The 17,543-nt window shown below is 41.2% G+C and overlaps 1 protein-coding gene across 7 annotated transcripts in view; it reads right to left on the bottom strand.

The window, feature by feature from the left end:
• LOC126355190 (protein retinal degeneration B) overlaps nucleotides 1-17,171 on the bottom strand; it is a 533,358-nt gene extending 516,187 nt beyond the window's left edge. For 5 of the 7 annotated variants that reach the window (XR_007565476.1, XM_050005417.1, XM_050005424.1 and 2 more), the window contains exon 1: nucleotides 16,958-17,170. The gene's annotated coding sequence lies outside the window, so the exon portion shown is untranslated. Of the gene's footprint in view, nucleotides 1-16,957 lie in introns of all 7 variants that reach the window. The other 2 variants (XR_007565478.1, XM_050005465.1) reach the window with 2 other exon arrangements.
• Nucleotides 17,172-17,543: the final 372 nt, after the last annotated feature.

The raw sequence follows: 17,543 nt of genomic DNA, 5'->3' as shown, positions 1-17,543 counted from the left end.
ATGGGGTGCTATGTTAGGACCATCAGGAGGAATGCATTCAGTGTTATTCCATGCTATGTTCGTAAACAGGTTCTGTTAGGACAAGAATTTCTAAGCGGACATGCTGAGACATCACAAAAGCTCCTACAAAATCGACTGTTAACTATTTCTGGGACACTATACAATTTCCCAGAGGTCGACTTTACTCTTATTTTACATAGCCGTGTGACGTCAGTATAACATTGAGAGCCTTTTAGATGGTGAATCACCACCTGGACACTTCACGGCGAGGTGTCAGTCACACAGGAGCAGGTAAGCACGGCTAGATGCAGCTCTTATGTCCTGTTACGATCACTAGGGAGATAGCAGCCTGTGATATTCTGCAACAGATTCCTATAGCGCGATGTGTGACATCATTATCCACAGGTACAGCATCAGCAATGGTAAACGCATGTGCTGCCTAGAGGCGTTTTGCATACTGAATCAGTGTGAGCTCGCCTTGGACTTCTGTGTTGATGTGGAAAGGGATCTGTTGTACCTCACATGATCGGAGAGGAGGTGACGGCAAAGCAGGAGGAGATGCTGCGGAATCGAGTTGCTGCGAGCAGCCTGGATGCTGCTGCCCTAACCCGTTAGCCTGAGGGAGGGTGGCCTATGGACGCCGGAGCGATGCTGTGGTGGCTGCGGCCGAGGTTGGGTCAGGGCTGGGGGCGGCAGCGGACGCCAAGTGGTGGAATGTGTTTTTTACCAGCAATCTTGTGTTTAAGCTGTAATCCATCGATTTCACTGACCAATAGGATACTGAAAATTAAACTACCCCCTACATACAAAATCGATTTTAATTCATTTGCATAAATTTTTTATATCAATGTGGTGTTAGCGGTACAACAGTTAAGGGAAGGTGTGCATGAGTGGGTGACATGAAGAAGAACAGCAGGTTAAGTGCAGAGCACTAGGTTAATTTGCATAATTTTTATGTAAAATGCAGCACAATAGTTTAAGGGGGGGGGGGGGGGTGACAAAGAAAAATAGAAAAATGCGCCAGAAATGGCGTTCAAAATCATGTGAAATTCGGAAAGTGTACCAGAAAATGGTTGGAGGACATAACTAATTATTTAATTTGGAATCAAAGGCGATACAACAGTTTAAGGAAATGGGAGTGACATGGAAAACCACTTAAGAGAATAGGTTAAGTGCTGACAAAGGGCTAAACATTAGGTTAAGATACCTAGAATACGGTGCGAAAATTAGGTTATGCAACATGTTTGCCCCATGTAATTGCTTCTTACAAGACCTAGATGTTTCCAAACAGCAGAGAATGTTGAGCAAGAAAAATCCAACCCCACAAATTTGAATTTTTTTACAAATAAACAATATACCCTCGAATTTCATGTTATGATATCCTTCCCCTCCACCAATTTCCATATATTCCAGACACTGCCTTGAATACCCTAAACTGCTTAAATAGACAATATTCCACACAATGTCTAAATTGTTTAAACAATATTCCATACACTACAATCGAATTCCCTCCAAATGACCGAACACCTGAGTCTTTTTCCCGCCAATTTCCGGGAGAAAGGGTGGGAATGGTGAGGGTAATTAATTGATCAATCTCATTAAGTAGTCAGTCAAATTGATAAGAGTGGCAGGGGCTATTCCAATAACTCAGACTTGACCATGTAGTTGTAGCAGCGAGGGGGGATGGGGGAGGGAGAGTGGTTGGGGGAACAAGTGCCTGTCAATCAAAAGGAAGGATCCTTTCAACAGAACAATAGGTTGAGTACCTGTCAATCAAAGGAGAACAACAGGTTTGCCCGAGTGCATAGCTGCCCCCAATGTAGGCAGCCCACACTAACAAAATGCACCACAATGAAGGTAGTCCCACTACTCATAGTGTCTTTTCCCACTCTAGACCACGGCTGTTTTATCCACTGACACACTTGTTTGATTGCAGGTCGTTTTAAAGCTCCATTTGGCGTGAATTCATGTTGGGTTTCATCCATTTGTTATATTCCTCTCTCATATATGCTTTAAATAGTTTATTTATTGAGACATCAATAAGGTGCAACTACGAAGTAAGTCCTAACAGCAAGCTCTGTATTTCCCTGTCGCAATTTGTTTTTCATAGAATTTTTAAATGATTACTAAACCGACCCAGCACAAGAAGAGAACTCTTCTGCAATAAGGCACCTTTCCTTCTCTCTCACATTCTGTTAATCCATAATTTCATACCAGCCTTGTCTATCCAACCCTTGTCATGAACACGAACACCACCACCTCACAGTATTTCAGAAGGCTTTGGCATTGTTTTGCGCTTGAAATGACAACAGTGTAGTGCATTTTTTCATGTAAACTTCCTTTTATAGTTACAGTTTTAGCGCTTTTCATGGCAACAACAGTTCTGTTACTCAGAACATCAAATGTCACAGGAGTTTCGCCTATTTTTGCTGTTTGGCTTAGTTCTACACTGGTATTCTTTCGATATTGAATAGTAAAGCAATGAAAATATTCTCTCTTCATACTCTTGGGGCATTTTCTGACATATTTTGGTTTTCAATGCGCATGTGAAGGCCATGACACTTCATAAACCTGTAGCACCAACCAACTCCACCCTTAACAGACTAAGTTCCACTGTAGCGCTAGCTTACCAGCGTGTATTTGAATCATTTTTGTATTGATTCCAGTGCCATTCTGGCGGTGTCTGAATAAATTTCAATACGTCATCATCTAGATTTGGCAATTTTTCATTCACTCCTCTATTTACATATTTAACCTCCCTCATTTTCTACAGTTTTTCTGCTGCGGCCAGTTGAATCATTATTGCCAGATAGAGACATATTCCCCGTGGCATCAAATATATGGCCATTTTCAGAATGGCGAGAATTTTAAATAAAAGACTGGACATTTTTATATTAATTTCGAGATTAAGGCATACCTGAAATTTGGAGGCAAGTTTTCGAAGAAAAGAAGTGCAACTTAAAGTCCGTAAAATACGAAGTAGCAAACACAGCTCATCCGTAAAATACGGTGTCACAAAAACAACTGGATGGCTCATCCATCTAAGTTCTGACAAGAATATTGTACAGTAAAATGGAAAAGAAAATTGCAAATCTGTTAGACGAAAATGGAAATGGAATGGAAAATTGCAAATCTATTAGATGAAAAGATTAGTTTGGATTTCAGAACGGTAAATGCACCAGAGAGGCAGTTCAGACGTTGCAACTGTTAATAGAAGCAATACTTAAAAGAAACCAAGTTAAGTTCAAAGGCTTTGTCGACCTGAAGAAGGCTTTCGACAACGTAAAATAGTATAAGTGGTTTGAAATTCCGAAATAATACCAGTGAGCCACTGAGAATGATGAGTAATATACGATATGTACTAGAACCAAGAGGGGACAATCACTTTGTAAAACCAAGAACGAAATTCTCAGGTTAAACAGGGCGTACTATAGTGTGTCTTTCTACCCTGCTTTTCAATCTATACGTCGAAGAAGCAATGACAGTGATAAAAATAGTTCCCGGATTAAAATGCAAGGTGAAAAAATATCAATGACAAGTTACGCTGATAACGTTGCTATCTTCAGTGTAAGTGAAGAAGAATTACAGCACCTGCTAAATGGAATCTACAATCAACTTAGCAGCAACGGAATATGGTTTGTAAGAAAACCAAAGAAAGACGAAGGCAATACGAGGAACACAAGTAAGATTAACAGGAATCATTAAAATTGGGTACCAGGCAGCACACGAAGTGAAGAAATTCCTTGAATACCTTGAAGGCAAAATAACGGATGACGGACGAAGCAAGTAGAATATAAGAAACAGATTGGCACATGCAAAGAAAGCAATCCTCGGTTACAGAAGCCTGTTAGTATCAAAAAATGGCCTCAATTCTGAAGAAATTTCTGAGAATGTACGTCTGGAGCACAGTATTGTGTTGAAGTGACTCATTGACATGGGAAACAAGGAGGGGAAAAAAACAGAAGATTTGAAGCGTTTCAGATGTAGTGTTACAGAAGGATTCTGAAAATTAAAGTGGACTGATAAGATAAATTGGGTGATTATCTGTAGAATCGCTGACCAAATAGGAACTCTACAAAGGGACAGAATTTCCAGACACGTGATAGTACCTCAGGGAGTAACTTCCATGGTACTAGAGGTAGGTTTGTTGAGAGCAAAAACTCTAAAGAAAGGTATTAGAACGTAAAGCAACCTCCCTATCACATGGGTTAATGCAGTCGAGATATTGCACAAATAAGTGAAAAACACATGTAATCACAGTACAAATATTTTTACTGGAAACGTATTTGCTGTTAAATAAAAAAACCAGCCACTTTTCACATCCCAAAACCTACTGCATTACTTATCCGCTGCTCCCCTGGAACGGACAACGAATTTACAAATCCTTCCAAACAGGGTGTTAGTTGACAGATTAATACTGAGTTGTTTTGTACTGTATTGCCCTCGTTTATTGAGAGTGCAGTAAAACACCAAGGAGAAAAAAGATGATTAGTGTCCACGGACGCAAAGTTAGATGCACTGCATAGAATTAATGGATGAAAGAAAACTGTTGAAAAACATTGGTGCTGAATTTGGAATTTTAAAGGCGTCACACCTTAAGAACAACATGAAAAATGTCTTGTTTGAAAACGACGACAAAGAACAGTGTAGAAGCGTTGTGGTGAAACTAAAACAGCAAGGAGCGAGTCGAGCTTTGCATGTTTTTTAGGGCAAGCAGGGGAAGTGGCGTTTCTATTTTAAGCCTAATAGCCCAGGGAAACAGAGGAGTTTAAACAAGAAGTTACCTAATGGTGGTCCTAACTTCGCAGCCAGCCGACTTGGTTACAAATTGTGAATACGTCAGCTGTCGGTGGCTGGTGGTGGCCTTTCGAGGATATACAACAGCTGCTGAAAATTCCAGAAAGGCATTCTAAAATCTCTATTCCTCGTATAAGCCGTGACGATAACACTACAGAACGATACAGATTTTTTACTTTTTCCCTACACTTCCTTTTTGCTTGTTTCCTGCTTCAATTTCGTGATACACTGAAAGAATTATTTCGGGATGAATGCTGTAAATTTCTTTGTAGAAATATGTTTCTGTTTACGTCGTGGAATGGTCATGAATGTATTTGCTATCTTCATTTGTTCTGAGGCTCTATGTTTATCTTTTCTTTATCATATGGTTTAAATTCATTTTGCATGAATAGAGTAATGTGATGATGTAATTTTGTGTGAAGCTGTAAATCGACGTACTCGGAATTTTTGAAAGTGTAATGTGAAATTAGATGTGGTGGGCGGTGTAGAAACATATCGATAGGTCGACAGAGAAAAGCGCCAACAAAGAGTCGGGAACGAGAACAGCAACGTGATTGTTGTGCCACTATTGTGTCCATGGCGGTTGTAAAATAACTGTTGGACAGTGACATGTTTTGTGTACCGCGGATTAGGAACTGATAACCATACGTGACGCGTTGCTTATTAGTAGGAGCTACAACTCGGCAAGAACGTAAAACCTATGACGTGCAGACTGCTTAAGTGCGTGAACGCTACGCTCTAAGTGCACTGTTTTTATTGTACAAAGTACAGAATAGTGCACTCCGCGGCCAGTGCAATTAAGCATATTTATGTTAACGCATATCAGTGTTGTAAACTGATATTAAGAACTTTTAGCGACAGTATGGAGCGCCGATCGCAGTTGTTATTGTACGGTGAGGTTGGGGCACAGCACGGATAGTTTGATGCATACCGCGAACTGTTAATTCGCATTACTAATATATTAATGACCTTTCTTACTGCGGACGGTTGTACTGTTAAAATGTCGATCGATCGGAAAACCATAAAACTGTGACTAATAACGGCTAAGAAAATTTGTGAAGTCGGGATACGTGACACGTTAATTTAATGACCTATCTTACTTTCGTCGCTGCATGTAAACACTTCTACAAACATCGCGCATTCCTTCTACATTCGCAACGGTCGGTTACGATCAAGAGGAACAGCAAGACAACGATAATTACAGGAGTGCGCGCTCCAGCATTATGGACCAACGACGCGGACCTCGAAGACCCGCGGTCATCACCAGATAAGTGGAGACTGACCCTGAGGAAAAAAACTGAACGCACGCGAACTATTACTCTAAATAATACTATAAAGACCTTTTGCAAAAGTAGTGGTAGTTTCTTACTCTCACTGAGTTTATGTAACTGTAAATTAACCCTTTGAACTGCAATCTTTTTCCTGTTAATAATTTTCGTTCATTAAACCATTTTTTACTATAAATATTATAATTCCGCAAGCCATTAGCTTCCTACTCTGCCATTATTGCAAACAACTGCAATTATAACTAATTAGACCAAAGTTATTAAGTCTTCATTTTTCATTCGCTTTTTAATCACTGTGAGAGTACTAATTATCTTGTGGATTAATGTGCAGTGTCCTGCATCACGTCAGCAGCACACCACGATTTGTCCAGTCATTTTGTGTAACATTTTGTTAGGGGAAACTTTGATTTTGAGAGATGGATGAATACTCAACATGTTATACTTTTATGATCCTTGATTGCGTGTGTCAGCTTGATATACAGTTAATTCCGGGAAAAGTTAAATATTCTTAGTTTCAGTTACTTCAAAACTTAAGAAATCAGGAGACACATATTATCTTTTTTTCACTGTTATTAGACAAGTACAGCCAATTCTAGTTAGATTATTGTTCGAATGAGCCCTGTTTTGCACATATGGCTCCGTTAATGACAGGATTAATACAGCATGTTATGGCCGATAAATTTAGTGACAGGACTGAGTTACATTCTTCACATCAGACATTACGCAAAGCATATCTCTGAGAATGCATTCGTCACAAAGTAAACTCCAAGTTCTCCGAATTTTAGAATTTTTGATAATCCGGATCACATCAAGTACAGAATAATGAGGTTCCACTGTATAACAGGCTTGGGTTTTTAATTTTTGAAGAACAAGCGAACTATGCACAAATAATCAGCATCCTTGGCAACCGGGAATTCGCTGTAGCGTATACCGCGTATAAACAAGTCTAAGGGCTCCTCTGAAAGGGGCGCCTCTGAAAGCGGAGGAAATGGAGACGGACTGCATCGGACCAGATAAAAAGAGCCTAAATAAATGCTTTTTCCTGTATTTCTCGAAACAAAAAAAGTACCATGGATTGCAGAAAAAAGAAGAGAAAGAAACAACATCAAAGAATCGGAAATAACGGAAAGAAACCTTTTTGAGGAAAATATATATTTAATTTAGAAGGTTCTGAAGGCAGAAGAAATAAGAAATCGGGAACGTCGTCAGCAAAAAGGTAAAAACACAAGGAGAAAGCGGAGGACTGGTCGTGTTTGGCCGATAAGAATATTAAAAAAATCGTCCACGACACCAAGAAAGCAGTAGATATTGGATCCCAGGTTGATTACACGTTCCTTTACTTTCCAAAACGTTCAATAGTTACGCTCTGCTGTCTAATAAAATAAGAGCGTACGGAATATCAGACCAGCTGTATGACCGGACTGAAGAGTCTAGCAAACAGAACACGGCAAGTCGTACTCGATGGAAGAAAATCTTCAGAAGTAATAATAACGTCGGGTGCATGTCAAGGATATGTTATAGGTCCATTACTTTCCGAAATATGTGTATGTGATGCAATGGATATTGTCGGAAATTAGATAAGGCTTTTTGTGGATGCTCCTGTTCTGTACAGAGAAGTCGCAACAATAGGAAACTGAAGCGGAATACAGGAGGATCTGCAGACGATCGATTCCTGGAGCAGGGAATGACAACTGACTTTTAACATAAACAAGTATAACCTATTGCGGATACACGGAACGATTACTGGAAGTAGCTACTGTCATAAAATCGCTATGAATATGCATACGGAGCGAACAATAAAATTAATCGCGAATGCAGCAGATGCCAGACTGATTCATTGGAAGAACCATCAGGAAATTAAGTCCAACCGCTTACAAGGAGGTAGCTTACAAAACCTCGTTCGAACAGTACCTGAATATTGCTAACCAGTACGGGACCCGTACCAGATAGGATTGATGGAGCAAATAGAAAAGATCCAAAGAAAGTACACTTAGTAAGCACGAAAGTGTCACTGCGATGATCAACCAATTCCAGTGGTGAATGCTACAAGAGAGGCGTTCTGAGTCACGGTGTGGTTTATCGTTAATAGTTCCCACAGTGTATGTACCTTGAAAAGTGAACCAATATATTGCTTCCTCCAACGTGTAGCTCGCGAAAAGACCACGAAGGTAAAACTAGAAAGATTCGAAATCAGACAGAGGCTAACCAGCAATCGTTCTCCCCGCAAACCATTCGCGACTGGAACAGGAAAAGCGAGGGAGGAGGAAGTAACAATTGTATACAAAGTATCCTCAGCTACACACTGTGAGGTGGCTCATGGCGTACAGATGTAGTCCGTTGAGAGGGGGAAGGGGAGCTGGTTCATTTCTACTTTGGCAGTGATGTGTATTATGCATGTGTAAAATACACTGTGGCTATATAGCGCAGCTACTGTGTACGAGACAGTGTGTACAGAGCAAGACACAATGACTTTTAGCAGCAACCAGGCTCCTCAAAACATGCCACACACACGTGGTTCGGACAGCACGGAAGCTCCCAGTAACGCCGGCCGGCAGGATGTTTACAAGCTGAGCTACATAATGCCGGCCGCTTACCGGTACACCGCACGGGCCTGACCCAAGCCAAGCTACCACACCTTCCCGCCGCGCCGTCTAAAAACGGAACACCCGCCCCACTTTAATTCCACTCTCGGGGCCGCCGTTAGCCGAATTGTTAAGTCTCGCACTACGCCGACGAACAACAATGCGCGAACATTGCAGCAACAGCTGGCGTTGCCTCTAAGGCCGTGTCCTACATGAACGACAGAAGCGAGCGACTTCTGGATACGCGACACTCCAGCGACAAGCAGCAACATCGGGCGAAAACCTTGAGTGTCCTGCTTGCGACCATGTCGCGCTACAAGGTGGCTGCTTAGAGCCAATCAGCAGTTTCTATCCTTTACCTGAAGAACACTGTAGCTGGAGAGTAAGGCTACAGAATTAGGTTTACTTAAGAAACCAAAACGAAAAGGAATGCTGTGCTTGAAATTTACAAAGGTAGAAATCTCCATGGAGAATTTCATAAGTATCGTCAACTACGAAGATCACTAGACAAGAAACTTCCTGGCAGATTAAAACTGTGTGCCGGACTGAGACTCGAACGCGGGACCTTTGCCTTTCGCGGACAAGTGCTCTACCAACTGAACTACAAAAGCAACTCACGCCCCGTCCTCACAGCTTTACTTCTGCCAGTACTTGGTCTCCTACCTTCCAAACTTTACAGGCTGTGGCAAAGCCATGTCTCTGCAATATCCTTTCTTTCAGGAGTACTAGTTCTGCAAGGTTTGCAGGAGAGCTTCTGTAAAGTTTGGAAGGTGGGAGACGAGGTACTGGCAGAAGTAAAGCTGTGAGGACGGCGCGTGAGTCGTCCTTGGGTAGCTCAGTTGGTAGAGCACTTGCCCGCGAAAGGCATAGGTCCCAAGATCGAGTCTCGGTGCGGCACACAGTTTTAATCTGCCAGGAAGTTTCATATCATCGCACACTCCGCTGCAGAGTGATAATCTTATTCTGATCACTAGGCAAGTTCTTCGAATACACATGAATGAGCAGAGGAGCATTCGACTATCTCATGAATAAATTAAATACGAATCTTTTTTTACATGATAAAGACCTTTTAACAACCAATTAATATGGAGGAATAACTATTACATGACTAAGTACGCTAAATGCAAACATAGGTACACAGTTTGATATCGAACGAACGATAGACAGCTGTTGGAAGGGTAGAGTATGCAGTTCATAGTTATGTGTGGGGAAATTGTCCTTGGTTCCATCCCCAGTCGGTCTTATATTTCTACTGACTCAGTTACGATTCTGTATACTAAGCTTTATGTATACTGCTTACGCTGCATCGCTAATATATTTTTAAGGTCTTGCCAAAGAACTTTATTTTCACACCTATCCCAGTGTTTAATTCCTAATAAATTACAATGAACCATGAAATTTTACAGACATTTGATGTTGCGAACGTAATTCATCAGCAGTGTTAAGGCCAAGCGTTTCAATTACTCTAAACAGTCTGTAAAAGTAAAGCTTACAAAATTTTTGAAAAGAAAGTCAAATGTTTTGTGTAATGATTTGTCGAAAAGTTAGAAATAAAAAATATTAGGGAAATGTTTGGTGCACCTCATTTCCAGTTCATGATTTCAAGCGTCATTCAAAGGCACATAGAACGTCTCTGATCTACTTATTTCTTTTACACAAATAATTTTATAAAATATTTGACTGATTTCTTCCATTTTTGAATCTCAAGTTTTATTCAGAAAGCATGATCTTACTGATCCTCGTTTGCCTTCCTGACTTACTTGATTCGAAGGAAGCGTTTTTGACATTTAAATTTACCCTGATTACTTTCAAGCAGTTACATATTTTCATGCCAAACCAGATCTCAGGCAACTTACTTTGATACCCCCTTTAGCTGTTTCTCTGCCTTTGTTTGGCTATGAAAATTTGGACAAAACCTCATGGTGTGTCATAGGGAGTCTTGTTTTCGCTCTTTATAAAAACGTATCGAGTGTTAATCATATGATAAAATATTCCTTCCTGCGTGCTGTCACTTCCAAGTTTCGTCGTTTCGATACCTTGAACCTTTTATGAGATACGACGACTTTTACGACCACTTGATTCCCGAAGCGCAGGAAAGGTTCGGACGCGCCGCGAGAGACCCGTCCGCTGTTATAACAATCAATATCTCAAGAATGAAGAGAGATATATTTGCGGTCTCAACTTTCAGTACAATTTAGATAGATTGGTTACATTTCATACGCAATAACGTATGGCCTTAAATGAACTACACAATGTGATTTTACCTCTGCAAATTCTTAAAAATTTCGTGCAGCCCAGTAACTATGACGAATAACGAAAATAAATTCTCACCTTTATCATTTAAAGATATCAAGCTATAGGTAGCGTAAGAATCAAATATTTTCACCAAATAGTTTTCTTAAAATCGGATGTTAAGTAATTCATAGCTGCCGTCGCGTCCGCTTCAATGCTTTGCCAGGAAGACCCATGGCTGTCGCTCTGTGTGCAGCATGCTGCACTCACAAGATTCAAACACGTTTGAATTCAAACGTCGCCAGTTGCAGTGGGAGACAGGCAGCGACACAGATGTCGCTCACGTAGGACACTTCCGTAAATACACCTGCGGTTATGTTTTGTCGCCACTTGCTGTCGCTCGCTTCTGTCGCTCACATAGGACACGGCCTAAAGATGTGACACGCGGTGGAAGGGTCTTGCAAGAGGAGCCGCTGCGTCGATTCACTGTCATGCTATTTCTATAAGTCATTACACAATCAAACATGGTAGGTAGTAAATTTATTTTTATTTTACCAAGAGCGTACGGAGGATCTGAGCTGAGGACGCGACAAGGAAGTTCATTTATCCTGTATACAGGGTGGTCAGAAACACAATGAAAAGTTTGTAAAGGTGTTGCAGGGGCAGTTGTGCTGAGAAATGATTGTTAAGAAAAGATTCAATACGTCACGCTGTTTCAAAGTTAATTAGGCTGAAGTTATACTATCAAGTCGTCGTGTGCGCTAACTCAAGCAGCCTGCAAGGTGTTTTAGTCAAACGTGTCCTTCGTTTGGTATCCTCAAATCGATCAAGCATAGCTTAAATATGTCACTTCCAAAAAAAGTCACATTTCAACTGGTAATAAGCATTTCATCAAGTGGTTGCTCACAGACCACCAAATGTCTGTACAATAGCGCATTTTAGCGCGTGAAAGTGCTTGAATTTGTGCGTAGATCATCATCATCATTGGCTAAGCAATGCTAAATAACTCCGAAACGGAGCAACGTATTCTAATATTTTCTTAATTGCTTCTCAGCATAGCCTCTCCTGCAACACACTTGCAAGCATTTCGGACTGGTTCTGACCGTCCTGTTTATAACCACAATGGACATGAATGGATGCAGGTTATCAGACAGGATGCTTACGTACGTGTCACCTGACAGTTGTTTCTAGACATATCAGGGGTCTCCAACTACACACACCTCACATCATTACAGAGCCTCCACCAGTTTGAAGAGTCCACTGCTGACATGCAAGGTCCATGGATTCATGAGATTGTCTCCATACCCGTACTTGTCCATCTGCTCGATACCATTTGAAATGAACTCGCCCGACCGGGTAACATGTTTCCAGTCATCAACAGCCCAGTGTCAGTGTTTGACGGGCCCAGTTAAGGCGTAAAGCTCTTTCGTATCCAGGGTACACAAATGGGGCTTCGGCTCGGGAAGCTCATATCGATGATGTTTCGTTGGATAGTTCTCACGCTGACACTTCTTGATGGCCCAGCACTGAAACCGGCAGCATTTTGCGGAAGGATTGCACTTTTGTCACGTTTAACAATTTTCTACAGTCGTCGTTGGTCCCGTTTTTGCAGATATTTTTCCAGCCACAGCGATGTTAGAGATTTGATCTTACCAGATCCTTGACATTCACCGTACAGTCGTGGAATGGTCGTACGGTAAAATCCCCACTTCACCACTACCTCAGAGATTCTGTGCACCACCGCTCGTGCGCTACTGTAACACCACGTTCAAACTCACTTAAATGCATATAACTTGCCACTGTAGCAGCAGCAACCTATCTAACAAATGCGCCAGACACTTGTTTTATATAGATGTTGCCTACTGCAGTGCCGTATTCTGCCTCTATACAAACCATCTCTATTTGAATACGTATGCCTATACCAGTTTCCTTGTAGCTTCATTGTATCTACTGAGAGATATAACAAAAATCAGATCCTTGTGTCCGATTATTACAGTAATATCGCAGCTACGACTGTAGCAAACAGTTACGAAGAACTCTTCTTTAGTTCTGCGCCGGGACGTTCTGTGACTATTAATACCACATTTGTCGACGGCAATGATATTAATACGATATTTGTCGACGGCAATGACGCGCTGAAACTGTTTCTGGCTACATAATAAAATGGATGATACTTTATACAGTGGGGATCGAATGATTTCCTATCGACACTGCGCTGATATCTGCAATACTTGGAAATAGACTACGAATTTCTTCCACTGCCTAACAAGGAATTAATTTAATATAGTTGTTAAAACTGTAAATGAGCAGATGCGTAGGGAAGACTCAATGACCTATTTGTAACAGTAGTACTTCTGGAACATTCTGAAATGGAAGAATCTGCTCTTTCCGATTGTTTGCACCTCAGGAACGGTTCTTGGTATGTCACTGCCTAACAGCTTTGAGTGTACTTCCGTCAACTTCATGTATTCAATCTGTGTATTTTATAAACAATGTTTTTCTGCTACAGTCACGCTTGGAAACCAATTATTTGATTCGGCATGACACGATTCGACAGCAACACGTTCTCATCTACTGATTATGGATTACTTTATCATTACATTTGTCATAGTGGGATGTTTTCGTTGATATGTGTGGGAGTGAATTTGGTTGGCGTGGTTTCGTTGGTTAAATGAGTGAAATCAACTTTCATCTGGTGAATATTTGACACACAAAGCATACGTAAAACCAGAAAGGATCTTTCCACTAATTGCACAGCTATTTCATACTGAAGTGATTAGAAATGCCAAAGTAATTATAATGCTCAGATAATTATTACACTGACCTAGCCAATAAAAATAAATAAATAAAAAAACAGCAACATCGCATTTGTGGCAAGTTGAGTTACAAATAATATATAATTAGTACATTAAACTAAGCCATTTTCTGCGCGCCGCTTGTTTGAAATAAACATTTCATTTCCTATTAGTTGTTTTCACCTATCGGGCACTATCAAGTGACATCACACAACAATTGTTATACCCTTCCATCTGTCAGTATGTTTTGTATAGGTCAGGATCATATTTTTTTTTCTCTTTTCGCTAGCCTTTATCCAGTTCAAAGTCTATAAATCAAAAAGACTACTGGGTTATGTTTTGTATAGGCACACGAATGCTTACTGAATATTTACAATGGACATTGTAGTAAGAGAAGTGTCCAAGAACTTTATACCCTTTTCATGACCGGAACTCCAAACGTCTTACAATAATTTCATTTTTACCACAACCGAGTGTGCGCTCATATGTACCTTTCTGTGATATTAAAACAGTATGCCAGATCGGGACTCGAACCCGGGACCTCTACCTTTCGCGGAAAAGTGCTTTCCAATTGGTCGGGGCGGATGACATTTTACAGACGGCAGCCAACCCTCTGACCGAACACGATGAGCTACCGTTTTGGCAAATTTCATTTCTACTAACTGAGCTACCCAAGTACGTCTCACTGCCGGTATTACGTAAATTATATAAAAAATAAATATTTTTTTAACATCTCATGCCTTACAAAAAGAAATTACGTTCTTAAAATATTCTGTTTCTGGAGATAATTATGTTATGGTTAAATTCATTCTTTACATCAGTGTTAAAAAGCACAATACCTAATTCCTTTGAGGACGACGGTTCAATCCCGTCTCCGGCCATCCTGATTTAGGTTTTCCGTGATTTCCCTAAATCGTTTCAGGCAAATGCCGGGATGGTTCCTTTGAAAGGGCACGGCCGATTTCCTTCCCATTCCTTCCCTAACCCGAGCTTGCGCTCCGTCTCTAATGACCTCGTTGTCGACGGGACGTTAAACACTAACCACCACCACCACCTAATTCCTTTTTGCGCCACACTAAGGCTGAGTGAAGGATGTGCAAGTAATTTCTCCTTTTACTATTAGCCTACTTATACAAATGTTGGTATTGGTTCTGAATCATGGAGATTTTCCACAAGGCTTCAAAAGGGAGTAATTTTGCTGCAAGGCTGTTGTATGCGCAAGTGCTTAAAGATCTTTCTTTAGGAGTCATGTTTGGTAGGTTGTTTTCGTGGCTGTATATTTATAATGAAAATAAAGTACATTTAAAATTTAAATAAAAACAACGCAACCAGTCAATAAATTTTAGGGTTACTATTTACGGCAAGTTTTGTTTTTTTCTTGGAGGGAGGGGGGCTTGGTTCCATTATGTGATGTTTACATTGGGTGAAGTGATGCTAGGAAACCAACAATGTTGAAATACAGAAAAAGTTGTTTTTCCCAAGTGTATTATTTTGACTGCAGAATGCTTTTGATGGATTAGTATTTATTCTTGTTAATCCACAAAAATCCCCGAAACCGTTGTAAATAAAAAAGACTGAGTAACTGATATTTTTAAAATTATACTTACGGAAGGTTCTGGAGTGATGGTATTAGACATCACATAAGCAAGGCACATCTTGGGAAACATTTTTGTAATCGCAAGTAAACAATTAGTAATAATTCATTTCCTCCGGTTCGCTAATTGGTATAAAATGCTCACATCTTGACAAATATCTGAATTAGTTGTTTCGGTTTCGTTGAGATGTTTAGCATGTAATATGAACGACAGTCTAATCAACAGAAATGGACGAACGTGTTAATCGCGGTAGAGGACTCTCACCGATATGAGTGACAAGCGCCAAGATTATTTTTTCTGTGGGTTGCATTTTCACGCTGTGCAGGCGAGTCTTCACTTTCCTGCTATAGCAACGAAATCAGCATTAACAAACACAATGTCGGATACGAAAATAAAGTATGTCGAAACCAGCTTTTCAGTAGAAAGCTGTTATCGAAAAGCTTATTTCCTATGCAGTATGTGAACCACGCGAGGAACTAACATCAGTTCAACATTCGATCCTGGACGCCGCTTGCACGCGTCTATACATCGGTTTGATACGCGGTGGGTATATTCGGTCGGCCCGCTTCCACCGGCTATCACAGTAGCGCGTAAAGGCCTTCGTTTTGACATTGCCACACAAACGAATAAAATTTACATATATTTCTTTTAACATGTCGAACCAGCTTGCTTGCATGCGTGCGAGAAGAGTGACTTTTAGTTTCTAAACAATACAGTTATTTCTAACACATGGTTTCCATGAGGTTACCGTGTGGAAAGTACTAGGGGCGTAATAGAAAATATTTCTAAGTTATATCTGTGTGCAGCCAATTAAATGCAGATGTCGACCTATTATTCCCACTAAAGACACTTGTCAGAGTTGAGTCGGAAACAACACACTATTAATATCGGCGGAAGCAGAACAGTTAGGATGCAGCTTATGGAGGCGAAACCAGTAGCAGCTGATAACTGATAGGACAACAACCGTTGAGGTTTATTCGCCGAGTAGGAACGAAGCGACATGACCAACGGACTTGTCTTATTAACGACACACTGAAAAATTTCATGTTAGGCGCCTGTGTCGAAAAATGAAAAAAATCAGAATTACTTCGCTGTACTGTCAGGCAAGATTTAACAGTACAACAATGAATTGCCAACAATCGGTATACTTGAAATTTTAGTATTATACCCGTCTTTGTTCGCAGCTCAATAGTTTAAGCAGTTTGAATCAATTCTGGTTGTAAATAATTATTTAATAACATAGAAAACCACTTTTCTCTCCAAGATTGGCGTCAATAGAACAAATTAAAACTTCTGGGCAGCCGTATCTTCATTGGGACAATGTCATCATGTATTTTTTACGTTGACATGCGTTTTACCACACCAGTTGCATAGGAATTCATCATAGTGATACGCTTAGAAAGGGAATATTTGCAGTACGCGTAAGATATGACTGTCCATAAGGCCGTGTGTGACGTTCAGTTGGCGACCAGATGGCAAGCTTCAACGTTCATTTCGCGACAGACACTTGTTAGCTACACTATACATCTGCTAGATGGCGCGTGTATGTGGTGTTGTAGACAGTGCAGAGACAGCAAGCGTTGCTGCGGCACTGTATGTTTGCACGAACAAATCGCACGGGCGCGACAACGCCGCTAATCAGGCGAATTATCAGCATGAGAGGCACTCACTGTTTGGCGGGCAGAGACGCTTGCACGAGCAGGCAGACGAAGGCAGCAGCGCAGCCTGTCACATGGGCGCGCCTCTCCGCCACTGGATTACACACCCACACGGCACGAACCGAGGCGACGCGCGCTAGCCGCTAGTGGGCCTGACGCTCCGCCACGCAGCCGTTACGAGCAACCTGCCCGTCCACACGGTGCAGAGACTAGCTGCACACTGACCGACCTGCCGCCGGGCCGCGGGCGCAGCAGCGCCGCCACGCGGATGACGTCACGGCCCGCGCTATTGATCTCTCTGGTCTGGCGGCCGGGCGCTCGCCGGCCGGGCGCCAAACTCGAAAAGAATCGCTGGTGCTCCGCGGGTCTCGCGTCGAGTGCGTTCACAATAAAGTACGAGCGATACCCCGCCGATCACGAAATAAACATCGTTCTCAATTTCTCTGTGTTAACATTCAAAGTTCATTGATACTGTATCGCCATATCTGCATTTCTTTATTCTTATTTACTGGGTCGTCGTCTGAAGTCGACTGTTACAATTTCTTCTGACCTCAGTGTAACACTTAAAACTCAACGACTTTCATTATTTGTTGAATCT

Source organism: Schistocerca gregaria, chromosome 1 (assembly GCF_023897955.1).
Source record: "Schistocerca gregaria isolate iqSchGreg1 chromosome 1, iqSchGreg1.2, whole genome shotgun sequence".
Taxonomy (NCBI): domain Eukaryota; kingdom Metazoa; phylum Arthropoda; class Insecta; order Orthoptera; family Acrididae; genus Schistocerca; species Schistocerca gregaria.
Note: the sequence above shows the minus strand (reverse complement) of the source record. Positions and strands in the feature narration are given on the sequence as shown.